Here is a 12,537-nt window from a genome sequence, read left to right as displayed (position 1 = left end):
CAAGAAGGACAACAAGGGGAAAGAAAGAAATAAAGCTCATATAACAAAATAAGTAGAACAACCTGAAGAGAGGAAATCCAAAGGGATAGATCTTCACGATTAGGGTTCCTCCAATGCATAGAAAGGAGAAGTAGGAGGTCAAAAGACCTCGACCATGGCAGTCAATATGAGAATATTTATGACTAAATGCATCTCAATATAAGATGGCATCATATTAAAAGCATGTCATTAAAACAAAAGCTCATTAGAAAACCTTGAAAGGATATCATATTGAAAGCATAACTATGGATCAAAGTTCCCGGGGAGAAATATGTGAAGAAAGAAAGAAGAGATCACGAAAGATGCAACTATGAGCATGTAGAAAAGGAAATCAACATTTGATGACTAGGAGAATTGGCCATGACATCTCCATGGAAATGGTATGAAGAATCTGATGAACTCTGGCAAGAAAGAAGACCCTTGACATTGAATATCTTGGAGATGTGTCAATATGTGTGCAGGATGTTGATGTTGCTACAAGTAGATGTTATGATCAAAGGCCATCACAAAAGGTAACATTGATTTCATGTTCATTTTTATTTTTGAACAACATCTAGATGGGTTAATGCAAGGCTACCGGAAAAATAGTTGTGGATGTCACCTACAACTAGCACTCATGTGTTGGGATGGAATATCCCAAAGCAGACATGACGTAGAAGAGGTATTTGTATGAAGAAGAGATAGATTTGGATCAGAAGATCACTTTCCAATGAATATGACCTAACTGACATGACTCATGAAGGAAAGTGATGGATGACCAATGACCTACAAAGAAGTCCCAAAAGATGATGGCTCCATAAATATGAATACGAAATCCATGACATCGAATGGAGGAGCTATACAAGTAGCTGAACGTCCCATGATCTCCACCCAAGAAGAGATAGTTGCTACTGGAAACAGGTCCCTAGTTAAGAGGGAGTCTGGAATCACGTTTCTGATTTAGTAGAAACTTGGAAGCAATTCCCTAAGCTAAGAGGGAGCTTGGAAAAGTCCATGGTTAAGAGGGAGCTTGGTTACATTCCTTTTATATGAATGGTTACATTCCTTCACTGGAATGGGTATATCCTCCCTAGTTGAGAGGGAGAGATAGACACATCATTCTTGTCTTCACTTGGGAAGAAAAAGCATCTGGCACCCGATACTATTTGAGGATTTGGTAGGGAATCCAAGATAAGAGTATTCGTAGAGGACCAATATTCTTCGAGGATTGGGAATCCAAGATAAGAATAGCCTTTGAAGGACATAACCAGTGAACACCCGGGTAGCGTATGCTCCTAGAGAGACAATGATGAAGATTTCTATAAATCATTGGTCTTACCAGCATTGTGCTCTAATCTTGTGGAGAGATAAGAGTTGTTAGTCAAGGCCTTCCTATGTTACAATGTTGGATGATATGATGTTATACAGATGGGTTACCAATCTGACTCTTCTTATGATAATTCTTCAGATTGAGAATGTCCAAGTACCTTGCATGGATTATGAATACATCCCTAGTTAAGAGGCAGTGTTGAAATAGTTAAGAGGCAGTGTTGAAATATGTAACCAGGTTCGGTCTTCATAATGACATGTAATCATGATTTTATGTATTTAATGAAAAGAGAAAAATGAATTTCTTATTATTGTTGTTAAGGCATGGGTTTCTTTTTTCCCCTTTTGGAAAAATCATAATTTTCATTAGTACAGGAAAATTACATATTGTAAATGCGTATTGCATATGTTGTATGTGAGGCTGAATGCCTATCAAGTATGAGTGTATCAAAATAGCTCAGTGCACTCCACGCAAAGAGGCTCTGTCTTCAGTATTGTTCATAATAAAGATAATAAAAAATCTCCACACAGGGAGTAAATATGTCAGTCATTTATATACATCTGATAATTTAAAACATAATACTATAAACATGTGCAAAAAAAGCAGGCTCCTGCTGAGCCAGTTAATCTATATAATCCATGTATGGAGGGTGGTAAAACTGGTAATGGGCATTGTTCCTTTGCTCTTGTATCAATCATGTGACACGAGTTCGGATCACAGCGTCCTTGGATAACTGGTCGGCAGACTGGTTGTGTTCCTTGTAGATATGACAGAAAACAAAGAGATCAAAATGTGTAATGAGTATGTGCGCCTCGTCTAGTATAGGTCTCAGAGAGTAAGCAGAACAATTTGATGTTTTGTTGATCCAATTGGAGACAATTTTTGAGTCCCCGAAAATTTGAATATTCCTGCAATGCTTTTCCAAAGCGAATTGAATGAGATATTTGAGAGTGATAAGCTCTACATAGTTGTTGGTGACCCTACTGTTGGCATTATGATTCTAGTGTTGTCCTTGATGGCAACTCACTCAGAGGTTGGTACAGATGCTCAGAAGTTGGTTCAGGTGATGGCAACTTACTCAGAAGACAGATCCTAGTACAGCTTGCCAAGGAAGTTCATACACGCAGGTTTGTTAAGCCCAAGTCACGTGTACACGCAGGTTGGCTTCAGAAAAAGCGCGTGTATGTGGAAAAGCTCCTTTGGTCCATGGCGGTTAGTCCTTGGAAGTTGTGCCTATGGTTTCGGACCATTGTGTCTCGACGGGCGTGTCGATCCCTAGTTTTGAAGTTGATGGTATTGTGTTTCTATGGTTTTGGCTCTTGGTATTGAACAAGGCCTAAGGCTATATAAGGAGAAGATCACTAGGCAAAGAGTAAGTGTGTGTGGGTGTCTGACGCAGTGAGAGGATCTGGTATTGCTGGTTATCTGTTCGGGACGCTTGACAAGGGTCGGATCTGACAGCAAAGGCAGAAGTAATCATTTCTAGATATGCACGCGGGTTGCCTTTGGAGAAAGCGCGTATACACGCGGTTTTGGTACAGTGAAGTAGCGTATGCATGATAAGGGTTGATATTTCAGGTTGTTGCTGATTCTGGTGGTTGTTGCAGAGTTCTAGATTCTGGTTTGGGTTCTGTGTTCTTGATGACAGGGTTTCAGTGATTCGGTATTGGGTTGTTTAATGAATTATGATGCAAGTATAAGTTGATGATTGTATTGCGGTAATGTTTGCTTTGTACTCTTGGATCCAGTCTGAAAATTGATGAAACGTGGTCCCTGAAGGTTGTAGGGTCAGCACCTACGTACTAGTAAATGGATCAGCTAGTACAAGAGCTGAGGGGGTTGTAGCTCCCTTCCAGAAGTAGTTGGAAAACGAAAGAGAGGGTTGTAGCCCTCTGCAGGTTGTAGCCTGCATACTGGTAAAGGACTGCACCAGTATATTGTAAAAGAAGTTTCTCATTAAAGAAGAAATAGACGAATTGCAGCAGGTGGTTTTCACCCACATTGGGTTTCCACCTTATATCATGGTGTTCATGTGTGTGGCTCTTGTGTGATGTTCTGTTCTGTTATACTGCACCTGTTTACTGTTAAATTGCTTAATAATGTTCTGATGCATTTACTGAAGATAAGACTAACTGAATCATAAGATATCTGCATATACGCTAGTTGCTTTAGACACAGTCGCGTGTACACGCGGATTCACTTAACTGAAGTCGCGTATATGTTTCTGAGTATGAAATTGAAAAGGTTTTATTGATCTGATAATACTGATTCACCCCCCCTCTCAGTATTATTTCCAACAATTGGTATCGGAGCAAGTCCTTCTGAGGAAGCTTGATCGCTTGAAGGAAAAGATCCATCAAAATGGCTAATCCAGAAAGAGAGGCACACATCAGGCCACCAGTCTTTGACGGGAACAATTTTACTCACTGGAAGATAAGAACCACTGCATATCTACAGTCTCTTGGAGCAGAAGTTTGGGGACTCGTAGAAGGAGGATACAAATTCCCATCAGCAACTCCTACAGATCCAGCAGAGAAAAAGCAATATGAGCTCAATGCCAAAGTAGTTAATGTCCTATTGAGTACTTTGACTCAATCAGAATTTATGAAGATCATGCATCTCAAATCAGCTAAGGAAATATGGGACAAAATCGTTACAAGCTACGAAGGAGATGATCAGGTAAAAATAGCGAAGCTTCAAACTCTCAGAATCCGGTATGAAACTCTTAAGATGCGAAGTAATGAAAGCGTAGCTAATTACTTCCTACGTATGGATGAGATTGTGAATTGTATGAGGGATCTGGGTGAAGAATTTGAGGAAGTTGTCTTAGTTCAAAAGGTTTTGAGATCTCTGTCTACTAAATTTGATTCTAAAGTATCTGCCATAGAAGAAAAGGAGAATGTGCGGAAAATTACCATGTCACAGCTTCACGGGATCTTAACTGCTTTTGAAATGCGACAAGAGGTACCACCAGAGGCCGCATTCGAAGTGTCAGAGGAAGAAGATGAGGTAAATTTTGTCAAGAATCTTGAACGGGGAACTGGACGGTTCAAAGATAAGCTGCCTTTCAAATGTTTTCTATGTGGTAGAGTTGGTCACTATGCTGCTAGATGTCCTCATAACAAAGAAAGGATATATGAAGAAGATGGTAGAAGCTATTATTCCCATATTAAAAGTTCATTAAATGATAGTGAAGATATTAGAAGTCTCATGGCGCACAAGAAGAAGAATGCTTCATCCAATAATAGCGAGGATATTAAAAGTCTTATGGCACATGAAGAGAAGAATGCAGAAACTGAAGAAGCTGCCAAATTAAAAGAACTATTGGAAACAGAAACCAGGGTAAGGGAGAGATTGCAGGATATAGCAAAAGATCAGAGCACAACTATTCAGAGACTTGAATCAAAGATCCTCTCTCTAAAAGAAGATCTTGAAGATCAAGAACATGAAGTGATCAAACTAAAGCGACAAGTGGAAGAAGGGAGAAAAGTTGAAGAAGACCTAAGGAAGCAGTATCTGAAAAAGGAAGAACAACATCAGGTTGAGGTAAATATCTTGAAAGGTAAACTAGAAGAAAAGGATAAGCTCTTACGATTTCAAGATAGTTCTAAAGTCTTGGATGATATTCTTAATAGTCAAAGATCTCCTGCTATCAAGACTGGTCTTGGTTTTCATGAATATGGTGAAGGTGAATCTAGTTCACAAGGTGAGGCAAGAAACTCTAATGAGAAATCTGAAATGCTCAAGGAACAACCAAGGAAAGAAATTCCTCAAGGAAGATCCTTTACTCCTAACTATGGACGTGATAGACGATTATTTCCTCCGCTGAATAATGTTGAATGTTATGTATGTCATAATTTTGGACATGTTGCAGCCAGATGCAGAAGTAGAATGGTTCAAGAAAGATCATCGCATCCCAAGTATTTCAGAGGGTATTGCTTTGCCTGCAATGCATATGGACACAAAGCAATTGATTGTGATAGAAGGAACATGAAAAATATAAGGTGTTATACATGCAACAACTATGGGCATAAAGCAAGGGAATGCAGAAGCAGATTTCAAAATTCAAGACAAGGGGACCATACATCATCACAGTTGCAGGAATTGAAGAAGACAGAGACAGAAAGGTGTGGGACAACTCAGTCAGCTGACATAACAGACACAGGGGAATCTGAAAGTGATGAGATTCAGTATTCCATCCTGCATACGCTGAGATAATGAAGACAAGTCGCGTATATACGCGAGTTACAGGCTGCAAAGTCGCGTATATGGAGAAAGGGCAGCAGAACAGACCCAGGTTCAGTCATGGTTGGCTCAGGCTCAGGGGGAGCAGAACAGACTCAGGAAATGGTTCAGACATGGTTGGCTCACACTCAGGGGGAGAATATTCTTCAAATAATGCATTGTTGGCATTATGGTTAGAAGTTGTTGATAAAGTCTATGAAGCTAAATGATACATCTTACTGTTTAGGAATGGTATTGCAGGCTGATGCTTATATCATGATGCTGTTGGTGGCTTTCATAAGTCTTGGTCTAGATATTTCGTCTCTATGTCATGTATCTCTTGTAATATCTCTTTTATGGTGTCAAGGTCATGTAACGGCCTATGTTGGTTTCCCCACTATGCCTGGGATGAATGATGAATGTATGTTGAGTCTTTTGGTGATAGGAAGGTCTTCTATGATGTATAAGTCCTTGTTCTTCTTGAAGAACATCTTTTGCAGATCTTGCCTACAGTCAAGGGGAGCATGAACAGCACAATTCAGCAAGCGCAGGATGGATAGATTGGTACACTTTGGCATACACAAAGGGGGAGCATAGTTGGAGATTTCAGCAAGTACTCAGGGGGAGTATGGACAGCAGAAGGTATACCAAAGAAGAGAATATCTTGGTCCGCCCTTTGCCCTTGATGTCAAAGGGGGAGAGTGACTTGGTGTAGTGGTTGCCATCAAGTCCAAAGGGGGAGATTGTTGGCATTATGATTCTAGTGTTGTCCTTGATGGCAACTCACTCAGAGGTTGGTACAGATGCTCAGAAGTTGGTTCAGGTGATGGCAACTTACTCAGAAGACAGATCCTAGTACAGCTTGCCAAGGAAGTTCATACACGCAGGTTTGTTAAGCCCAAGTCACGTGTACACGCAGGTTGGCTTCAGAAAAAGCGCGTGTATGTGGAAAAGCTCCTTTGGTCCATGGCGGTTAGTCCTTGGAAGTTGTGCCTATGGTTTCGGACCATTGTGTCTCGACGGGCGTGTCGATCCCTAGTTTTGAAGTTGATGGTATTGTGTTTCTATGGTTTTGGCTCTTGGTATTGAACAAGGCCTAAGGCTATATAAGGAGAAGATCACTAGGCAAAGAGTAAGTGTGTGTGGGTGTCTGACGCAGTGAGAGGATCTGGTATTGCTGGTTATCTGTTCGGGACGCTTGACAAGGGTCGGATCTGACAGCAAAGGCAGAAGTAATCATTTCTAGATATGCACGCGGGTTGCCTTTGGAGAAAGCGCGTATACACGCGGTTTTGGTACAGTGAAGTAGCGTATGCATGATAAGGGTTGATATTTCAGGTTGTTGCTGATTCTGGTGGTTGTTGCAGAGTTCTAGATTCTGGTTTGGGTTCTGTGTTCTTGATGACAGGGTTTCAGTGATTCGGTATTGGGTTGTTTAATGAATTATGATGCAAGTATAAGTTGATGATTGTATTGCGGTAATGTTTGCTTTGTACTCTTGGATCCAGTCTGAAAATTGATGAAACGTGGTCCCTGAAGGTTGTAGGGTCAGCACCTACGTACTAGTAAATGGATCAGCTAGTACAAGAGCTGAGGGGGTTGTAGCTCCCTTCCAGAAGTAGTTGGAAAACGAAAGAGAGGGTTGTAGCCCTCTGCAGGTTGTAGCCTGCATACTGGTAAAGGACTGCACCAGTATATTGTAAAAGAAGTTTCTCATTAAAGAAGAAATAGACGAATTGCAGCAGGTGGTTTTCACCCACATTGGGTTTCCACCTTATATCATGGTGTTCATGTGTGTGGCTCTTGTGTGATGTTCTGTTCTGTTATACTGCACCTGTTTACTGTTAAATTGCTTAATAATGTTCTGATGCATTTACTGAAGATAAGACTAACTGAATCATAAGATATCTGCATATACGCTAGTTGCTTTAGACACAGTCGCGTGTACACGCGGATTCACTTAACTGAAGTCGCGTATATGTTTCTGAGTATGAAATTGAAAAGGTTTTATTGATCTGATAATACTGATTCACCCCCCCTCTCAGTATTATTTCCAACACCTACCCATGCCCATTTGGACTTTGAAGTGGTGGGAATCAGATAGGTATAGAATTGCTCCACCCCCACAACCAGTATCCTGTACTAAGCCATCAAAAAAGCCCAGGGATGTTCTCGATTGATGTCTTCAAGTACAATGTTTCTAGGGGGTGTTATCATCATCTTCAAGAATTGAGTCATAATCTGCCATAATTTGCCAATGTGGTATGGTGTCCTAAAAAATGCATCGGTTACGGGCAATCCAGACCGCCCAGCAGATGAGGAGGGGGAGATTTCTAGCCTTAGATGGGGTCGTGGAGGTCCACCATGTGGTCCAAACTTCCATTACTGTCAAGCCTTGCCATGTGCAATGGGGAATGATTGTCGAAAGGATAGAGTTTTAGAGGTCCTTTATGACCGGGCAGGTAAGAAAGAGATGATCTATCGATTTAGAACTGCTTTTGCAAATGCAACACTAAGTGGGTCCATGTTGATCTCATTTGATTAGGTTGTCTCCCGTAGGACCCTTATTTCTTAGAACCGTCCACATGAATAATCTAGATCTGGGAGGCACCTTTAACTTCCACAAGTTTCTCCACCAAAATGCAATAGCCTAGGGTTTATGAACATAAGCTAAGTAGAGATATCCCTCCTTAGGGGAGTATACCCCATTTTTCGCATGCACCCAAATAAGCTCATCATCCCCTTCCACAATTCTGATGTGTGATTCTGTCGGTGCTGCTATATAGTCCTCCCAAAGTTGATGCCAAATCAAAGGAATGTGTAGGCTATGAGCAGATTTCCAAGCCTGATAAAATATGGTGGTATGCTCCAGGTATGCAATGTGGCTGATATGAGTGATACCCGAATTATTGAGGTGTTGAAAAAGATCTTGAGTCAATCTGTGGGTGTTACCACATCCTATCCAAGGGTCTAATCCGATACAGACTGATGTGCTAGATTGAATTCTCCATGTGAGCCCTCCACGGATAATAGGCATGGAGTTTAAAACAGCTTTCCAGATTATTGAGATCCCTATTTTATTCCAGTTTGGATGTCGGATCCAATCCATTATATTTAGGAGGGATATGTATTTTGTATAAGCCACCTTTGTCCATAGGTTGTTTGTAGTGATCAATTGCTAGCCTAGCTTGACCGCTAGTGCAGAAGAGAATTCCTCCAACCTTTTAATTCCCCATCCTCCCCATTTCTTTGGGAGAGCAAGTGATTCCCATTTGGCCCAGGCAAAGATTCTCCCTGAATGATTGCCTTTCCATAGGAATTTGCAACAGAGGTTTTGTATTCTGGAGAGAATACCACGGGGGATCCATGCCAATGACATCCAATATACAGGGGTGGCTTCAAGAACAGCTTTGATGAGTACCAGTCTCCCTGCTCTGGAGAGGTACTTATGATACCAAATGTTGAGCCTTTTTTCTAGCTTGGAGATTAGCCATGTCTAGTCTGTAATCTTGTAGCCATGTGGTTTTAGTCTGTACCCTATGTATCTAAGGTCATCCTCCATCTGCAGAAGAGTGACTGGAAATCTATGGAAAGCATATTGTATCTCATGAAGGGTGCATCCTATGGTTGTAATGGTGGATTTAGAATTGTTGATGACCATGGATGTAGCAGTTTGAAATAATGCTATGGTTTTCTGTAAATTAGTCAGGTCCCCAATACCACCATTGAGAAAAATCAACACATCATCCACGAAGAGTAAATGAGTCAGTATACATCTTTCTGTGATCCTGATACCCTTGTATATTCTCCTGCGATGTTCTTCCTTAATAAGTCGGCTAAGCCCTTCCATGATGAGCAAAAATAATAATGGAGACAGAGGATAACCCTACCTGAGTCCTCTTTCTGAATGAAAGAAAGGTGTTTTTTATCCATTTACAAGTACACTGAAAGATATATTTGTTATACAACAGATGATCCATTTTATAAATTCAAAGGGAAATCCTAGATGTTTAAGAAGCATTCTAATATATAACCAACTTGCCCGATCAAAGGCTTTTGAGAGGTCTACCTTGAGGATCATACCTTTCAGCTTCTTCGACTATATAGAGTGCATCACTTCTTGTGTTGTTCCCACAACTTCATGTATCTATCGATCTTGGAGAAAGGAAAATTGTTCAGAGGATATGTGAGCGGATAGTATGGGACGGAGACGATTGGCTATAATTTTGGCAATGATTTTGTAGATACAATTGCATAGGGAGATGGGGCAGAAGTCATCAAAGGAGACGGGGTTGTCTGATTTGGGGATAAGGGAAATGAAGGTGGAATTGAATGCCTCATACATCTTTCCAGTGGTCTGGCAGTCTTCAATGACCTTGAAAAGGTCTTCTCCAAGGATGTCGAAGAAAGCAGTGTAGAACTCAATCGACCAGCCATCTAGTCCTGGACTTTTGTCTCGCTTGAACCATTTTAAGGTAGCCTCAAGTTCCCCCATTGTGACTTCCCTATTGAGATCCAAGGAGGTCTCCTGGTCCACAAACTGAGGAAAAAGTTGTGCCACTCTGATGACCTCAGCAAAAGTGGCATTGGGAGGTGCCTTGTAGATCTACTTGAAGTGGGATGTGGCCAGGGACGTTAATTGCTGGAAGGTATTCACTCTTATCCCTTACTCATTTGTCAGTTGCCAAATGGTGTTGATAGTTTTTCGGCCATTTGCATATTTGTGAAAGAATTTTGTGTTATCGTCTCCCTCAAGCAACCATATCGCTCTACTTCTCAGCCCCCAAGTTTCTTCCCAGTCCTTTACTTATTTACTACTATTAAGGTAGTGAGCTTCTCCTTCTGTTTAGTAGTAGTAAACCCCTTCCCATGCTCATCTTCCAAGGCAACAATCTTTGTTTCACTGTCCCTTAGCGTTTGATCATCCAGTTCTCTCTTGTTATGTGCCCAGATTTTTGATAGTCTCTTCAACTCCTTTAGGTTATGAGGAAAACCTTCTGCTATATTCCCACCAGCAGTAAGAGGGTGGGTCTTCAAGTAATCAAATACCATTTGAATATAGGAAGCATCTTTCAACCATGTAGAGTTGAACTTGAAAGGGGTTTGGGTTTATTCAATCCACCTCTTATTTCAAGGTATATCGGCAAATGATCTGATATACCCCCTGATCCAACCCACTACCTGTAGTTATGGCCCTTACCCAGTAGTCGATCCTTGATGAGAAAGCGATCTAGCCTTCTAGCAAGTTTGTCCTCTCCAATTATTTTGTTCCTCCACGTAGGTTGTATTTTTGCATATGGAATATCTATAAGGCTGTGATTCTCCAGGATGTTCTCAAAGAAAGCAGATAGGGGGTCAATTTGGGCATGGTGTCCCCATGACTCCAAGAATCCAATAGAAAAATTTAAGTCTCCTCCAAGGATTATATTATCTTTTTGTAGAGGGTTGGTGTTTAGTAAATGCTCCCAAAAAACCCCACGATTTTGACATGGCCCGTATACATTAATAAGTATAATGTCGGAGCCAAGTTTAGATGAGAAAATGTCCACCCCAATGATTCCATTGCCACCCCATATGCTACATAGTTTGATAGTCTTATTATTGAACCCCAATGCAATGCCTCCCGAGCGACCATTGACATCAAGAGATTGAAATGACCATCCAGGTAGCATGGATTCTAGCAGGTGAGATATGACTTCTGCAAGACCCAGGGTTTCTTGAAGGAATATGACATCAACCTGATCAGTCCTAAGAAGTCTATGGAAAGCTAGTTTTTTCTCAAGGCTAGCTAACCCTCTACAATTAAAGGATAGCATATTCATGGGGGAGATGACTCTGGGGTGTTCTTTGCTCTAAGAACCTGGTCAATAGTAAGTTGTCGGCCTAAAGCAATCTCTCCCCTGCCTACAACTTGACTTTGCAAAGGGAGGGAGGTCGTCCTCTAGGAGGATTTGGGGGGATGGAGGGAGATACTAAGCCAATGCCAATAGAGTCGGGAGGTTGTGATCGTGAGAGGGCTCGAAGCAAGTAGCTGTGGGATAGAGACCATTTATCAAAGTCAGAGGATCTCGTAGATGGGGGCGCCTCCGGAAAGGATTTGGGGGTGGTAGAGAAAATGAGGGGGGATGCAGAGTGTAGGCTAGAGATATGGGGGATGAGGGCATGAATACAGAGTGTTAGACTCAGTCTTGTCAGTCCTCTGTCAGAGTCTAATTCACCAAGGTTCATTTCTCGTCATTCGTAGTCATCAAATGCAATTTTGGTCAAAAAGAGTCATTTTAATTCTTGAGTCCAGGGTTTTGTCTCCAGAAGTGTGAAATAACGCTTGCAGGCCAGAGGGAGGTTGAATAAGTCTCTTACTTCAAAAGTTTCATCATCAGTAATGCTCGAAAATGATCCTTCTCCAAAACAGAAATCGACAAATTTGTTTTTGTAATAAATTTGCATTTTAAAGTCTTCCATCATGGAGTACTTCGAATACAGGCCCTGGTCATCTTGCTAGGTTCAATAGCTCCATCAGTCTATGTAAACAGGAGGAACAGCAGTGAAATTATGATTCAGGCCCTGTAAAGTAAACATCCTACTGCGATTTGTGCCCTGTAAACTAATTTGGGATTTTGCCATGGAGCACAATGGGGCTGATCATCTTGTGGACCCATTGATTCAACATGAGGATATCAAGAGTCAGCAGAAGTCTGAGGAGGAGTCGGCCTTCATAGAATCAGTGTTATCTCAAGAACATATTTCCTGGTCCAGAGTTGCTCAAGCTGCCATTATTGAATCCAAGAAACTATGGATTCTCTCTGCCCCTTCTATAATAGTTAGTGTTTTTAATTTTATGCCCTCTGCCATATCTCAAATGTTTGCTGATCATCTTGGAGAGTTGCAGCTTGCAGGAGCATCCATAGCTAGTGTGGCCATTCAAGGATTGGCCTATGGAATTATGCTTGGAATGGCAACAGCAG

At 41.3% G+C, this 12,537-nt stretch overlaps 1 long non-coding RNA gene across 3 annotated transcripts in view; it reads right to left on the bottom strand.

Moving 5' to 3' along the window:
- The window catches only part of LOC149260328 (uncharacterized), a 184,325-nt gene that overhangs the window by 106,361 nt on the left and 65,427 nt on the right, over positions 1 to 12,537 (bottom strand). The window lies entirely within an intron of this gene.

Source organism: Pinus tabuliformis, chromosome 6 (genome assembly GCF_031772625.1).
Source record: "Pinus tabuliformis cultivar Carrire ecotype Pingquan chromosome 6, CPIR1, whole genome shotgun sequence".
Taxonomy (NCBI): Eukaryota; Viridiplantae; Streptophyta; class Pinopsida; order Pinales; family Pinaceae; genus Pinus; species Pinus tabuliformis.
Note: the sequence above shows the minus strand (reverse complement) of the source record. Positions and strands in the feature narration are given on the sequence as shown.